The sequence below is a fragment of the Aegilops tauschii genome, chromosome 5 (genome assembly GCF_002575655.3).
Source record: "Aegilops tauschii subsp. strangulata cultivar AL8/78 chromosome 5, Aet v6.0, whole genome shotgun sequence".
NCBI lineage: Eukaryota > Viridiplantae > Streptophyta > Magnoliopsida > Poales > Poaceae > Aegilops > Aegilops tauschii.
In genome coordinates, this window is record NC_053039.3 from 322793996 (window position 1) to 322807742 (window position 13747).

Consider the following 13747-nt stretch of genomic DNA (forward strand, 5'->3'; position numbering starts at 1 on the left):
GTTCTCCTGCTCCTCTTCACTTACTATCTCTACCTTTCCTATCCAAGCTAACCGCAACCATCAATGGCCCATCCGGCTCAAAATCCCCAAACCTTCTACACCCACACTATGAATTTTGAGGGACTTTTTGCCAATATTTTCTCCTTTCAAGTCTGCAAACAACAACATTAATGTAAAGTAATTAGTGTAAACTCGTTTATGCCCACTCATGGCCAGTACGACCACAAACTCTGCCGTCTCGCCTACATGATGTGCGTCCACTCCCACAATTTTCCCCCTTACTCTGGCTAGGCCTCCATTACTTCCAAATATTTTGTTCGGATTATTTGCCATCAAGGATAAATTAGCATATGTGATAAAAGTTCCTACGATTTGACACTACAGAGGTAGAGCAACATGAAAAACAAAAGATCATGCTTCTAATCTTCAGACTTCTGTAGTTAAAAAAAAATGGCGATAACCTTACAACATTTTTCAGACTCCCGTCCTAATTGAAAATGATTGATGCATTAAGGAACACGTGCAACGCATGTCTCAATTAACATACACTATATCAAATATTTGTAATTTTAAAGAAAACTATCTACGCTATTCTCAAAAATAATTAAATGAAAATGAAATCTACGTGACGATTAAGGATTATTGAGGCGATAAGTACATCCTTTTACAAAATATTTTTTGGGATGACAACTTAATTGTTTGAAGTGTATTGTTACCATTTACACAAAAATGAAGAGATGGTTTGAACAGTGGGCAAAAAGGGATCTTCAGACATCAAACAAGGTTTCTAAATCGACCAAAACAAAAATTCACAGACTAAGATAACATCATCCATTAGCTGTCAAAAACATCTCATCACTTCTCCTTTTTCTCCGCGGGGACAACCTTCTTCATCCGGGCTCCCAGCTGGTGCTGGTTCATCAACTCGACACGGAACTTCTTGCCGCCGTGAGTGATGGGCATCTAATCGCCCTGGCCCCCTGGATGGCTGTAGCAAGCTCCTCTGTTAGAATTGAATCACCAGGCTTGGAGCAAGAGAGGTGTAAACACGGAGAAAAACAATACAAAGCTCACTAATAATAGGTTGATGGTATTTCTTATACACAAACTGAAACTAATGACTGCTAGAATTCCACCATTTTACCGGTGTTACAAGCACCTGAAGACATTATTATTCCAAATAACACCACCGTAACTGAAGCAACCAACAAACTAAACTCTAGAACATCAAAGGACAATCAGATTAATCCTTCTCTGAAGCTCGCATGATAGAAATGCCAACTTCTAACCTAGTTCAAAGATACTGTATATAATAGATTGGCATCGTTATGTCAAATATGCAATAAATTATGCAACAAATAGAATCCAATAAATCCAGTAAATCTAATTTTCATGCTTCTATGTATATTAGTTTTTTAGATTTAAGAGGAGAAATATTTCATGAACATTTAAAGTCATCATGCTTTGAATTAGACGACACAAGCATTAGAACTGCATTTGCTCGATCCTTGAGTGAGACCTTTCTACTCCCAAGAAAAGAAAAAGAGAAGAAAAGTGTAATCTGGATGTGGCATCAATAGCATAGCTAGAAAGTATATATAGATGCAGTTGTTCGAGACTGACTAACTATTTTGCATTGAAGTTTGCAAATAAATCATTTTCATATTTGAACAAGGGGACTTGTAAACCTCAGGAACAGACGTTTCTTTAAGATTTAACAAATAGCAGCAGAAACTCTGCATGAAAGAAACAATTCTGATGCACTGAGATAAACTCCAATGTACTTGTTGATATGAAGGTGATCGAGTAGATAGACTGACACAGACAACAGTAAGCATACCTCTTGTCAATCTGCACTTCAGAACCTAGTTACTTTTTGAGCCAATATATGCATCAACTCAGGATCCTCCGCTGTATAAACCTGGTATCATGAAGAAAGGCAACAATAAGCATACCTCTTCTCAATCTGCACTTCGGAGCCTAGATTTTGTATCAATCTCAATATGAAAACTGAAGCAATATACATTGGCATACCAGGAAGAAAGGCAACAATACCCAGCAACAAATAGGCCATACACCTGAGAGCTGTCAGCATCCATGTGACCTTGAAACTGCATAAGGAAATATCATAGCAAAAGTTTAATATTGTCTGAAGGACACAACAACCATGTATCTTTCTAAGAAAGTTGACAATCAGCTTGTAAACAAAATACCTTGCTAGTTGCAAAACAAACTTCGGTATCATCTTTGTATCATTATGTAGCAAAGGTCCCTACTTTATATTAGCCTAACAAACCTGCCAAAGCTATCTGCACAACTCCACAAAAATCAGAAAAGAATTAAGAGAATTAGTATTAAAAGGAGATGAGCAGTATGCCTACAAGGATGAAATAATAGGATGGATTGACATGAACTACACATGCATTAGTACCTGCAGTTCAATATCCCAATGCCCTTAAGAATTTCTACTACTCCTGATCTGAAAGTGTTCAACTTAACCAAATAGATTGTTACTTATCTTTGGCTTTGAACAATACTGACTTATAAACAGTTATAAGCATCAAATTTCAAAGAATCACAGATCAATAAGTTGCTGGCTGATCTGTCGTACATGTATTTATTTTTTCAACGGTATGCTTGCCCTTGGGACAAAGCTTCGAATTGGCTAGCATAAATATGTAATAGTCTATGTGAAGCAATAAACTGGGAATTAGAAGAAAAAAATCAACTGAAAATTATGTCTTATGATTTGATATAGCTTAAAAAGGATCCACTTTATGAGTTGAAACAAAGCACGTGAATGACATAGTCACAAAGATATGTCCGCCAACCTTCTTCCTCCCAGTAGACATGGAAATTAGTAGTCACCCATCTAGGATTAAGTAAATAAAAAGAAAGATGGAAAAGAGAGAGCACCTTTGATGAACACAGACAACCAAGCAGCTTCCCCTTGTTCTCGTCTTGGCCGGCACTACACCTCTTCCCGGTCGGCAACCTGGATGAGCGACAACCTGGCCGGCACTACGCCGAACGATACAAATACCCGCAGCTCACGCTGCTCAGGCCAACCGCACATAGACCACGAACGCTGCACCACAACATCCTGGGCCGCTGCCCCAACATGTCGTCCAACAGTCCCGACTGGGGCGCATTGACGGAGCTGACAACCTTGCTGCTTCCGCACTTCAAGGTCCTCGCCCAAGCCATGCCGACAAGCAGCCCTACCTCTTGGAGCTGTCGTCGCAGTACTGCCCGAGGCCGCAGCCTCGACACTTAATAGAAGATCCCAGAGCCGCAGCCCCGACATACACCGCCCTTGAAAACGAAAGAGCCCCACACGGCATCCAAAGGCTGGCCCTCCAAGGCAACGCCTCTGAAGATGGTTACGACGTAAACGCCGCCGCCACCCACTCCAGAAAACTGGAGTTTAGGTTCTCACCCGGAGAACCCAAGCACATGAAAGGATAGGAAGATGTCTACGACTATGCCTCTAAGAAGGTCACGGAGCTTTCGCCCGAGTCCCTGATCTCCTATCAATGAGCTTGCTTGCAAATCTGGTCACGCAACGATACCCAGACCATCAGAGCCAAGCACATTGTGTAGGGAACCCCCCTGCCGTCAGCCGGCATAGCCCTCACGCGACGACCAGCTGCAGCAACTCATGCGACATAGAAACAACGCGGTTGCCAGGGTCAGATCTGAGTGCATCGCTCCAAATCCACCATCCTGAGCCGGTGCAGCAGCCCCTGCCATAGCAGCCATCAGCCCGAGGCCGCTGCCCCAGCATTCTCTGGCGCCGCAACCATCGGCTACCCCGCTGCAGATCCACGAAACCAGGAGAACAACATCATCAATCTGCAGAGCAGCACAGTCACACCTCCCGCCGCGAAGAAACGCACAACGCCCATATGTCCTCCCTCGCACATGCTAGGCGCCAGATCCACGCCCACCTCGCACCTCCGCCACGGACCAACGCACCCAGCCGGCCGGAGCACCTCTACGCCTTACTTCGCCAGCGCACATGCCAGATCGGCTCGCACCCTGGCCGAACCCGCGGTCACGCGCACCAGCGCGCCATGCCGCCGCAGCTCGCCCTCACCAACAAATATAAATGAAAAGTGAAATTATGTAGTCTTAATTGCACAATCAAATCATCCTCAAGCAAATAAAGAGGTAGTTGTTCATCTAATGCTGCATACCTAGTAGTTCGAAATTGGAAGCACTTAGAAATAAGCATAACATATCAGAAACACAATTTTCTTTTCTATCAGCGATCTCCCCACATGAAAAGAAGATAGTATGCTCAAAAATCATTATTTGTCACAAAGGATGTATTTAACTAAAATGCATAAGACCAAACAATGCACAAAAATGGTAATAGTAGGCATAATTGTTATCCGAGTAGTGCTAACCAGAAACTACGTACGTCCATTGTGTCGATCATCCATACGTTCGGATAAAATATAATTTGGTCGAACCAAGAAATAAAATGAAAAACATTTTTTACTTATGCTAACAGACTACCTTGAGTTTCCATATTCCTGCAAACTCGTGAATAATGTTTCCTTTTCTCTTCTCTTTGTAAGACTAATTCGCAAATTCCATCTGGTACTAATTAAAACATATAGAAATACCATGAGAATACTCGTACATGTCTAAAATACCAGTTGCAAACTGACCAAAGGCCTATTAGCACAAGTATGTAAATTGGTATCAAGGAGAACTTATGCAGCAATTGGTGCAGACTAATCCTATATAATTAAAACAGTTAACTTCCCGTGTCCAGTACAGTCAATAAAGTATCACGTTCAAGACAAATCTGATATAATGTGAATAAATCAATAAGTAAATCAATATGGTGCATACTCTAAAAGGTCAGATCTTTGATGTCGTAGAAGTTACTAATCTTCTGCTCGTTTCAAAAATCCCTACAGAAAAAAAGGAATACATTTCAAGCTCCAGCATGAACCAGCAATTTATTATGTGAAATACGTTCTTATCGGCAATAGATATTTTCAGATCAAAGAATAGTATCCAATCTTATAAGTAACTCTATATTATGAAACTCCCACTCATAGGTGTTAATATGAGACCTTCATGAAATAGATCTAAACCGAGGGTAGTATTTCATATCAGTTATTTTACAATATGAACTTGATACTATTACTATCATCGACGGCAAAACTGACACAATTTATTTTTATAAAAAATAACCATAAGGAAGGCCATACATCAGTGCCAGCAAAAATATGATCATATACCCAGCACAAACTTATATGCCCAACAAAACCGCAACCCCAATCAAACAAAAGATCAGATGGGCTGATCCGTGAGATCGAGAAGATATCCTATTCTTCGCAGCTGCAATTGTTTGCCGTCCAAACTGGTGGGCCTAATTATAGGCATGTAAATAGTCCTAACATGTATTTTTCATAGCAGCATCAGGTATGACTGAACTTTCTTAAAAATAGCTCGCAGCATGCTAAGTTTACCAAACCAACATACAAATGAAATATTAGAAAAGTCTACAGGACAATTTTTACCTTGATGATTAGTGTGGGCTCTCATGGTTTTTGCTTTCTGGCGATGTAATCGGACATGGATATTCTTCACATCTGCAAGTGCCTTCGGCCGTGGGTGGAGGCTGACTGACCCTTGAGGAGCTTGTGGCGGGTCTTGCACTCCAGGCAGTTCCCTCATGGTGCTCGTACTTGTAGCATGTTTGGCAGACGGAGAAGGCCACACCCATTGCAGGTGAAGTGCTCGACATGAGCCCCACGTCGTCCCCGCAAATGAAATATTTGATTTATAGAAGGGGTTGAGTTCATACTGTTTTTTAAAGTTCAGTGCCCATCTCCATATTAAAGACAAAGAGGAATTATTTCAGTTTGAAGTAGAAAGGCAATAACTTCGGAATTGCCACCCTGCAAATATAAAAAACAAAGCAAAGCAAATATTCTTATGATTTGGAAAGCTGACATCCTATACAAGAAACAATATAAGTTCTAACAAATCGCTGGTTCGGTTCAAACATCAACACACATAACAGTGGCACTGATTCGCCATGAAACCGTGCTATTGAGGGCCTGCTCTGAACCTCTCTGAGCTTCTCAAACTCTACAAAATAGCTTCTGGAGCTTGCTTCGAACTTCACCTGGCGATTCCATTCGTTCGGCAGTGCTCGTAGCTTCTCTCCACGATTTGGCCCAGCTGAGAGCCTATTGCTCTGTTGGGTGCCAGTTTGGGCCGGATGGAGGCAGCCCACCTTGTATCGTTGTGTGGAGGAGTACTGGCCACGTGCGCTCGCACAGGATACGAGCGAGGCGAGCATCCCACCAGCGGCTGGGAGCTGTTTCGCGAATCGTTTTTTGCACTTCGCGGTGGCATCCTCTTGTAATTAGTAGGAACTCCTCACTTCTTCGTATTGTGGAGCTGGGCTTTCGTTGCTTCTCTTTTTTGCACTATGGGATCGCTCAGCTTCTCGTTTCCAGCTTCTACGAGCTAAATCGTTCGGGACTGCTTCACTCGAGAATTTTGAGAAGATAGAAGCTGGAGGAGATCAGAACAGGCCCTGAGTATTGAGAGATATAGCAGCAGATGCATTTAGATATATCTAGGCACAACCGCACAAGGATTCACAACAGTGATTATATGGGGAGTAAAAAAACATTTAGGCTACATCTGGAGCTATCTATGTATGTCCAAATTTTGATCTAGCGACAGTACGTTTAAATATACACATACACACATGTTACTACCAATAATTATGAATGGATTGTACCTTACAAATACACCATACTAAAACATTATATTCAAGCTATCAAGGTCTATATAGAGTTTCTTGAAAATAAAGGAACACGCAACTGAGTTCTCGACAACAACTTTCCCGAAAAGGAGATGCTCTAGAAAAGAAATGTTGATCCTAGCATTTGGCAATTTGTTTCAGACCAAGCTTCCTTTTCTGTGTGCCACCATGGTCGTAAATGTGCAATCTCAGATAGTGGTGCTGACTGTACTACTGAGATAATCCTACTTGTTGCCCGGAGCTTGACACCATTCATCCTTCTATAGGCTAGTGTTACAGAAAAGGGTAAAGAGCTAACAAAGGGCATACTCATAGTGCAGTGTTCCTTCCTACAACCCCTCGTTCCTAGTCAGTAAAAGGCTTACAACAATTTATCTTGGCTCCGCATTTACTTTAGCTTGTCTGTCGAGTTAAACAAGGATTGAGCTGCAGGTGGTTGTCACCTTCTTTGGCAGTTTTGTACAACTAAAGGCCTAAAGCTATCATGGCATAGTCAACAAATAAAACTTGCAAGTATTATGTACATTTAAGTAGCAGATGTTTCTCAACACAAAATGCAAGCAACTGTGCAAGTAGGGTCTAAATTCATGCAAGTAGTCAGAATATTTCCGACGCAAATTGTACAAGTAGCAGGAAGAGACAAATAAAATGTAAATAAAGAATAGTTACCTTCAGTAAATTGGTTTCTCCTAAGAAGGCAGGCAAGATGAACAGACTATGTAGCCGCAATAATGGGCCTGATGAATTAACAACTTAGCAACAATGGGCAACGTTGCGTGGACAGAGGAAGGGAACAATGAGTCGAGCAAATTGGTGAAACAATCACTGGTGCCCTGCTCCGCCAGTCTGTCGTGCATCCTCGGGACGGTGATCGGTGAGAGGTCGATGCAAGTGATGCCGCAGGTGACGCCCTCCTGCAGAAGCTCTATAAGAATCAGCAGAAAGAAATCGAGTTAACAGAGATACTTTTCTAAGGGCCTGAGAGGTTATATAATGAATAGAAGATTCATGGAAAGACGTCACTTACATGATACATGTAGCTAGAGAATCACAGTGCCCTCAATTGAAGTTTTATGTTCTCCCCATTAGTGATCGCACTGAATCAAAAAGCAAAATGTCAGACAGACAGATTACCTGGAGTGAAGGCATCAGGTAAACAAATTATCCGAATCAAAAAGCTCACTAAAAACAGAATCAAAAAGCTAAATGCCAAACCGATTGAGTACTTTGCCTGGTATACATACTTGTCCCACCTTGCATCAACCCTGTGCATGGTGGTGGCATCAACAGCGTCATGAGCTCCTGCTGCCCTTGCGTCGATAGAAAGGTTGTCATCGTCGGCACCGCGCACCTCCGAACCAAGGATCCGTTTGGCATGGAGGAGAGCGCGATCAGATTGATGCGTCCATCCCCAAACAACGAGCCAAGATAAAGAATATTATGACTGGGAGTTGTGTGTCCCCACTTTGTGTCTGCAACCACCTCCTTTCTACAGCTCCAAATCAGGGGAGCATCTCTTCGTTCCCAGCGAGACGGTCTATGCAGGTGCCGCCGGCGGCAGCGACGCCCCACCACAAAAGATTGTCTTCGAGCCGCGAGTTGCCGCACCCAACCCCAAGGACCTGCAGTTGGTAGATATTTATTGGGGAAAACGACCAATAAAGCATGACTGAAGTTTAAACTTTGCATAACTAAAAAGTAATTTGTGGGCATTTTCCTTTTTCCCAAGTAACAACGTCAAACTTTTCAGGGGAAGGGTATATACAATATTTACTAAACTGAATGCTTTCCACATGTTTTTAAATCAATGGATCCTTCATCTAGTCCTTTTGCTATCTCCTACAAATTCTTTAAAGAATACTACTACACTGCAGCAAAATAATGCAATACCTAGAGTTAAATCTATCAATTTTGGCACATACGTACTTGCATGGTCTTCTCCTCCTCTGTTAGCATTTCTCAGTCCAATTTGTGCCTGCATGAACATGGTGGCGACAAGAACACCCAACCCCAAGGACCTGCAGCACAAGAACACACAACATACATGGTGGCGAGATGGCGTGCTTCAACTGCAGTGAGTCCCCGGCCATGGCCGGGTGCCCCTTTGGTCGCGACGCAGCGCCGTCGGCGGTGGGCATCATGATGCCGTCATGGAGGCACAATCAGATCGACCTCTCGCGCAGCCGGCCGCCGCCCTCGTTGCCGCAGACGGAGGCTGCCTCCTCGCCGGATCGGGTCGGAGCGGCGTCCCAAGAGACAAGACGCACACGGTGCCCGCCGCCTCGATCTACCTCTCCCGGCGCGGCCCATCTGGACGAGATGTTGCCGTGGTGGATCTGGCCACCGCCCCGCTGACTTGCTCGAGACGATCTGGGGCCTCCCCACTCGTGGTGGGCAGCGCCGGCGGGGAAGAGAGCGGCGCGGGCGGAGGGAGAAGCAATGGGTGGAGCGGCATGAGGTGGGGCTGGTCGAGGAGCTCCGGTGCGGCGGCGGCTCAAGGAACCCTAGAGTTGTTTGCGCGATGGGAGAGACGGGAGCGGCTCGGGGGGGTTTCGGGAGGGAGAGCAGAAAACCGGTGGAAAATAAACCAGGGGGAGCGGGGTGCAAGGTGGGATGAAATAAAACCAGCGAAAAAACCGTGACGAAAAAAAACCATGATAGGTGGGACGAAAATAAACCCGGAACGCAGACTACCAACTGAGACATTAGGAGTAGAGATAAAGTCGCCACAGACGGCTTCGTAGTCAACGGGAACTTCACTAAACGCACATCGCTGGAAGGTCTGAAATAAATCCAGAAAAATGCGAGTACCAGTGTCAAGACTAGGACTTGGACTTTACTGGGTTGGAGATATCACTGTCCTCCTAATCATCCAACCACAGGGTAGTTCAAGTATGTTAAGCAACTTTGATGCCAAGCATAAAGAAGCGTTAGAAATCGTTTTCGCCCTGTCTCCTCTCTCGGGTGACAGGCAGTGACCAACTCCCATCCCTGATCTCCACCAGCGAGCACGCTGGTCCCCTCTCCTTCCACTTGCCGCTCATGCGGGGTTTGAAGTAGCGGGACCTCCCACACATGCACCACCGTGGAGGTGTGAGAGTTAATCACCTGGGCATTAAATGGTGAGGGCGCTCCCTCGGATTCCCGTGGCGGTCCGTTGGATGGTCGTCATGCGACATCATCTCCTGGCTTGCTTGTGAGGTTAGGAGGTGTGTGAGCAGGCTCCCGCCTCCCCAGCTACCCCCTTAATGACACCTGTGATGACCTATAAAAGATCGGCACACTCCCATTTCTTCCTTATCCATTCTCCTCTCCGATGCCTCCCAACCCCCTCTCGCACGCCTCCAATCCATCACTTCCTCGCCAATACAGCAGCGGAAGGAGCACACATTCAACATCTGTTTTGGGGTTAAGGGTGAGCATAAGCAGCCGGATTCCCTGCCCCCTTTTTCTGACTTATATGATGTGGCCATGGACAAGGGTCGGAAGAAGGACGTTGAAAGAAAGCGGCAGATTTGGGACCGCGCACCTGCCCCCACCGCCACCATCATGGGACGAGCGCACCAAGGCCCTTTTCCAGGCCATTGGGCCTGCAATGCTGTCGCTGCCGCTAACACATGGACGGCCTAGGACAGGCCGTCGAGGCGAGTTTCCGGTGAAGGAAATATGCCCTAGAGGCAATAATAAAGTTATTATTTATTTCCTTATTTCATGATAAATGTTTATTATTCATGCTAGAATTGTATTAACCGGAAACTTAGTACATGTGTGAATACATAGACAAAACATAAATGTCCCTAGTATGCCTCTACTTGACTAGCTCGTTTATCAAAGATGATTATGTTTCCTAACCATAGACATGTGTTGTCATTTGATGAACGGGATCACATCATTAGGAGAATGATGTGATGGACAAGACCCATTTGTTAGTTTAGCATTATGATCGTTACAGTTTCATTACTACTGCTTTCTTCATGACTTATACATGTTCCTCAGACTATGAGATTATGCAACTCCCGAATACCGGAGGAACACTTTGTGTGCTATCAAACATCACAATGTAAATGGGTGATTATAAAGATGCTCTACAGGTGTCTCCGAAGGTATTTGTTGGGTTGGCATAGATCGAGATTAGGATTTGTCACTCCGTGTTTCGGAGAGGTATCTCTGGGCCCTCTCGGTAATGCTCATCACTATAAGGCTTGCAAGCAATGTGACTAATGAGTTAGTTGCGGGATGAAGTATTACGGAACGAGTAAAGAGACTTGCCGGTAACGAGATTGAACTAGGTATGATGATACCGACGATCGAATCTCGGGCAAGTAACATACCGATGACAAAGGGAACAACGTATGTTGTTATGCGGTTTGACCGATAAAGATCTTCATAGAATATGTAGGAGCCAATATGAGCATCCAGGTTCCGCTATTGGTTATTGACCGGAGATGTGTCTCGGTCATGTTTACATAGTTCTCGAACCCGTAGGGTCCGCACGCTTAACGTTTGATGAGGATTTGTATTATGAGTTATGTGATTTGATGAACCGAAGTTTGTTCGGAGTCCCGGATAAGATCACGGACATGACGAGGAGTCTTGAAATGGTCGAGACATAAAGATTTATATATTGGAAGGCTATATTTGGACATCGGAATGGTTCCGGAGAAGTTCGGGTATTTTCCAGAGTACCGGGAGGTTACCGGAACCCCTCGGGGAGTTGATGGGCCTTAGTGGGAAGGAGAGGCGGCAGCCAGGAGGTGGCGCATGCCCCACAAACCCAGTCCGAATTGGACAAGGGGTTGGGGGCGCGGCCCCCCTCTCCCTTCCTCCCCTCTTCTCCTTTAGGTGGAAACCTACTAGCACTTGGAGTCCTAGTAGGATTCCCCTTCTCCCGGCGCGCCCTAGCCTGGCCGGCCGGCCTCCCCCTCCCTCCTTTATATACGGGGGCAGGGGCACCCTAGAACACACAAGTTGATCTTTTAGCCGTGTGAAGTGCCCCCCTCCACAGTTACACACCTCGATCATATCGATGTAGTGCTTAGGCGAGGCCCTGCGCCGGTAACATCATCATCACCGTCGCTACGCCGTCGTGCTGACGGAACTCACCCTTGTCCTCAACTAGATGAAGAACACGAGGGACGTCATCGAGCTGAACGCGGAGGTGCCGTACGTTCGGTACTTGGATCGGTTGGATCGCGATAAAGTTCGACTAGAATCAACCGCGTTACTAAAACGCTTCCGCCTTCGGTCTATGAGGGTACGTGGACACACTCTCCCCTCTCGTTGCTATGCATCTCCTAGATAGATCTTGCGTGATCGTAGGAAATTTTTTGAAATTACTGCGTTCCCCAACAGTGGCATCTGAGCCAGGTCTATGCGTAGATGTTATATGCACGAGTAGAACACAAAGAGTTGTGGGCGATAATAGTCATACTGATTACTAGCAACGTCTTATTTTGATTCGGCGGCATTGTTGGATGAAGCGGCCCGGACCGACATTACATGACCGCGTTCATGAGACTGGTTCTACCGACGTGCTTCGCACACAGGTGGCTAGCGGGTGTCTGTTTCTCCAACTTTAGTTGAATCGAATTTGACTACGTCCGGTCCTTGTTGAAGGTCAGCACACTTGACGAAAAATCGTTGTGGTTTTGATGCCTAGGTAAGAACGGTTCTTGCTAGAAGCCCGTAGCAACCACGTAAAACTTGCAACAACAAAGTAGAGGACGTCTAACTTGTTTTTGCAGGGTTTGCTGTGATGTGATATGGTCAAGACATGATGTGATATAAATTGTTGTATGAGATGATCATGTTTTGTAACAGAGTTATTGGCAACTGGCAGGAGCCATATGGTTGTCGCTTTATTGTATGCAATGCAATCGCCATGTAATTGTTTTACTTTGTCACTAAGCGGTAGCGATAGTCGTAGAAGCAATAGTTGGCGAGACGATGGAGATCAAGGTGTCGCGCCGGTGACGATGGAGATCATGACGATGCTTCGGTGATGGAGATCATGAGCACAAGATGATGATGGCCATATCATGTCACATATTTTTATTGCATGTGATGTTTATCTTTTATGCATCTTATTTTGCTTAGTAAGGTGGTAGCATTATAAGACGATCCCTTACTAAATTTCAAGGTATAAGTGTTCTCCCTGAGTATGCACCGTTGCTACAGTTCGTCGTGCCGAGACACCACGTGATGATCGGGTGTGATAAGCTCTACGTTCACATACAAAAGGTGCAAGCCAGTTTTGCACACACAGAATACTCGGGTTAAACTTGACGAGCCTAGCATATGCAGATATGGCCTCGGAACACGGAGTGGTAGATATGATCAACATAGTGATGCTCACCATTGAAAACTACTCCATCTCACGTGATGATTGGACATGGTTTAGTTAATTTGGATCACGTGATCATTTAGATGACTAGAGGGATGTCTATCTAAGTGGGAGTTCTCAAGTAATATGATTAATTGAACTTTAATTTATCATGAACTTAGTCCTGATAGTTATTTTGCATGTCTATGTTATTGTAGATCAATGGCCCGTGCTACCGTTCCTTTGAATTTTAATGCGTTCCTAGAGAAAGCTAAGTTGAAAGATGATGGCAGCAACTACACGGACTGGGTCCGTAACTTGAGGATTATCCTTATTGCTGCACAGAAGAATTACGTCCTGGAAGCACCGTTAGGTGTACCACCCGCGCCAACAACTGCAGACATTGTGAATGCCTGGCAGACGCGTGTTGATGACTACTCGATAGTTCAGTGTGCCATGCTTTACGGCTTAGAATCGGGACTTCAAAGACGTTTTGAACATCATGGAGCATATGAGATATTCCAAGATTTGAAGTTAATATTTCAAGCAAATGCCCGAGTTGAGAGATATGAAGTCTCCAACAAGTTCTATAGCTGCAAAATGGAGGAGAATAGTTCTGT

At 44.8% G+C, this 13747-nt stretch overlaps 1 long non-coding RNA gene across 27 annotated transcripts; it reads right to left on the reverse strand.

Annotated features, from left to right (window-relative positions):
• Positions 1-662: 662 nt before the first annotated feature.
• Positions 663-9394, reverse strand: LOC109766198 (uncharacterized). Of its 27 annotated transcripts, none has more exons than XR_012184743.1 (12): positions 8732-9389; positions 8050-8427; positions 7833-7902; positions 7475-7730; positions 6155-6549; positions 5544-5924; positions 2917-4928; positions 2432-2493; positions 2214-2309; positions 2035-2111; positions 1841-1921; positions 663-988 (listed from the first exon to the last, which is right to left on the reverse strand). It is a non-coding gene; the product is annotated as an uncharacterized lncRNA (long non-coding RNA). The 27 variants fall into 27 exon arrangements; XR_012184742.1 differs by having other exon boundaries at positions 2432-2479; positions 6155-6571; XR_012184741.1 differs by having other exon boundaries at positions 6155-6571.
• Between the last annotated feature and the right edge of the window lie 4353 nt (positions 9395-13747).